The sequence below is a fragment of the Numida meleagris genome, chromosome 1, assembly GCF_002078875.1.
Source record: "Numida meleagris isolate 19003 breed g44 Domestic line chromosome 1, NumMel1.0, whole genome shotgun sequence".
Lineage (NCBI taxonomy): Eukaryota > Metazoa > Chordata > Aves > Galliformes > Numididae > Numida > Numida meleagris.
The window spans coordinates 59,487,303-59,490,864 of NC_034409.1; the positions used below are offsets into that span (position 1 = coordinate 59,487,303).

The window sequence follows — 3,562 nt, forward strand, 5'->3', positions numbered from 1 at the left end:
GCATAAAGAACTCACAAGCTCATATAAACTGTGATTGTCTTCCAAGTGCAATGAATTATGTGTAATTTTGAATGATATTGCTGTCTGGAAATATTTGTCTGTATGCTTCTTTGGTAGTAATGACTGGATTGAAATATTTACATTGAGTTCTAATTGAGTTTGGATATCTAAGTCGTATTATGCAGACAAATAAAGGCTGCGTGCTCAAGTAAAAAGACATCAAGCATGGCTTTCAGAAATCTAATAGAAATGCTCGAAGAAATGTTTTAAAAGTGCATGCTATAAGAATGACTGTGAAAGCATATTGCAGAATTATTTTAAAGCCTTCATCTTTTTTTCTTCAAATTCAGGAACAACGCATGTAGATGGGAAGCTTACATCCAGATTCTTTCCTGTTTACCAATGAACATAAATTTCTGTTTCAGCTAGAGACTCTGCTACAGCAAACTGTGAGATTATACTGAAAGGAACTACTGTACCATTTCCTTACAGTCAAGTCACTTATTCACCCCGAAACCTTTTCTCTGCATCATTTAATGAGCTCTGTTCCTTCACCCTTCAGTGCTGATATTTAGGTGACCAGGCTGAGCCTCACCTTTCTTCCCATGAGCGAGGTTTACAAAATTCAGGATCAGCCTGGGGAAGTAAATCTAATCTGTGACATTTCACTAAATTCATGGCTTCTCTTTTTGATTCAGGATAGGAAGTATTTGCGATGGCTTTCCTCAAAAACAAATTATTCTTTCCTCAATGCAGATTACTTCAGTTTGAAATGATACTTTGAAAAGAGCTAAAACTCGGTCCTTCGGTTATGTTCTCTGCCTTCCTACCTGCATGAAAAGGAAGAATATGACACAAACCTCTGAACAATTGAAACTATAATGCACAGAAGTTGTAGAAGATACCATGGGATACTATCTTCCTCCACTGCATAAGCAAGACCCTATCCTGTATCCCATGCTAGGGCAGAGCCCTATAAGCACAGCCCAGAAACATGCTGTTTCCCACCAACAAAATTTTCAGCTGCAGGAGAATATCTGCTTTGCCCATCAGCATCTGTTGATGTTAAACAACACTTCCACTACAATTAAAAGAATGAGGAATTGCCAAAAAAGGGGGAAGGGAGAGCAAAGAAATTTAGTATACTCAGTTCTAGAGAAAGGCATGCAATTTTGATTCTGTAAGTGTACCAAAGCTGTTTTTTGCTTTTATTAACACAATTTTGTTTATTTAATATGACGGACAGACGGCTATTTCTGAAGAACGAGTTTGGCCAAAGAAGTTGAATTTAAAAATGGAGCTACCTTTAAAACTGATAGTGAGATACTAAAGTAAGAATATATTGTTACATCTGTTCAAAAGTTTTTAGAGTTCCATGGTTGATTTTATAGTGAGTGATCACTCTTGCCAAGTGCTGCCTTCAGTTTTGGGCTCAGGAGAAATCCACTAAAAATATTTTTCTATGTTGAATTCAGGCTATCTGCTGCTGTCAGTATTAGATTAGTCACCAGAATCCGTTATTCTTCTTCTGGTCCACTCGCATAGGTCTTGATGATGTCAATATTAATCAAAATACCCTAGGGCAAGAACAGAGGAACACAAACACATTTCCTTCAGCTGTTTACCTAGGAAACAGAAAAACTCAATGAGTTTTATCATCCATCTTCTGTGGCACTGCTTGGTGACAGAAGTTAGACAAATCACTTTGAGTGTTTACTGTCACTTTGTATTATTTTCATTTAGTAATATAACGCCGCTGTTTTCCCTTCTGATTTTAGACCATATATTCAAATTGCAAGCATTTTCATTCAGGTAACTATGTCTTCCAGAGAAACAAATAAGATATATATGAAAAAATCTCTTTACATACAAAAGTGCATTTTCCCCCAGAAAAGGACTGATCTTGTTCTTTGCATCCAAAGGAGAGTTTCTGATTTTGAAGGAGTTGTAACAGTGCATAGTCCTCTTTCCTAAACAGTCCTGTTGCCTTCTGTGATGAGTAAGGCCAAGCTAACATTGTTCAGTTCCTGCTTCTGAGAAGCAGTGCTATACTGGCATACAACACTGGCTATTGTATGCACTGTAAAGGGTTTTCAAAATGTGACAAATTGGATTATTTTCTATCAGGATTAATATAGTCTTTGTTCTAACCTTGGTGTAAGGCTTCTATCTGTACAATGTAAAAATTAAAACATAGGCCAGGTCATTTTGAACTTGCAGCTACCGTTTCTCTCACTTTCCTTAGGAATCAGACATTATCTATTCTGAGGTCTGAAGGACTTTTTGGATTTGATTCTCAAAACTCAAACATCTGTACCCACGAGAAAGTGCAAGGTTTTAAGTTTTTATTAAATCAAATGTTGCCATTATTTTGATCAATAAGTTGAAAGTATAACTGAGGTGCATCTAGAAAAACTACAAACTCAGATACATGTAAATGTTGACTTTCACCACCCACAAGTACCTACCACATACCTTTTGAAGCAGTCTCACAAATCTGGGACTTACGTGAATTGGAATTACTTCATTTATATTCTTGAAAAAAAACTGTAGTTACCTTCACTTTTGAAGTAATACATCAACTAAAGCCAAGGATTTGCCAGGTGGATTAATAGGGAGATTATGTGCAAGAGTTTGCAGGATTCCTCCTTCTTTATGAAAGACAGATTGAGTTTCTTGAGCTGTAAACAGTGAGAGTAGAACCAAGGTTATCACATTCGTTCCCTGTCCTATGTATCTGAATGGAGAAATAGTTCCTGTTTTGCTCACCCCTGAGAGTCTGAATCTATTTCACATCAGCTGCATCAACTTCATAGTCCTCGACCTGCTAAGCACTTATCCTGCAAACATAGAAGTACCATCTTTCCCTTCTGTCACTGAAAAGAGAAGATTTTCTCTTTTGCATTGCTTCATTTTTTCTTTTATCCAAATGCAAGGAAAACGCTGGCTGTTCCATCACCTAAACAGACTTATGTAGATTAATATAACCCACATTGTGCTATAGTTAGGATGAATAATCATTGTCTCATTTTACAAGAGCATTTATGCAAAATCAAACCATCATGTTAACTAGTGAATTGGTTTTCCTCTACTTGTCTGCACACTCTGATAACATCGAGCATTTTATGTTGACTTCTATAGGTGCAATACTTATATCCCATGTTTTTTGTAACACTTCACTGTTCAAAAGGTTGCTTGTTTTGCCAAATCCAAACAAGTGTCACAGATGAACAAACTCTTTAAAACTCAATTTTTCTGTCTCATTTAGAATGACACACTTCTTTTTACTAGTAAAAAAAAAAAACCGAAAACATTTTATTCTTTTCGCACTTACACGCTTAGAACATCTGTTTGTTTCCATTAAAACAATTCTATAAAGCTTCCTGTAAAGCAAATCTCAGAAGACAGAACATGAAAATTGTAGACTCCATTAATACTAACATTACTTTCTCATCACCTTCTTCATTTCTCCTTGTCTCCCTCAGTGACTTCAGGCACCAAGTGCTATAGGACAAGGTTGGAGTATCCTGTTCTTGGTTCTTTCTTACACTTACCACCCCAC

The 3,562-nt window shown here is 36.4% G+C and overlaps 1 long non-coding RNA gene across 1 annotated transcript; it reads right to left on the reverse strand.

Moving 5' to 3' along the window:
* Window positions 1,222-2,842, reverse strand: LOC110397800. The gene is made up of 3 exons (XR_002437990.1): window positions 2,770-2,842; window positions 2,558-2,681; window positions 1,222-1,577 (listed from the first exon to the last, which is right to left on the reverse strand). It is a non-coding gene; the product is annotated as an uncharacterized LOC110397800 (long non-coding RNA).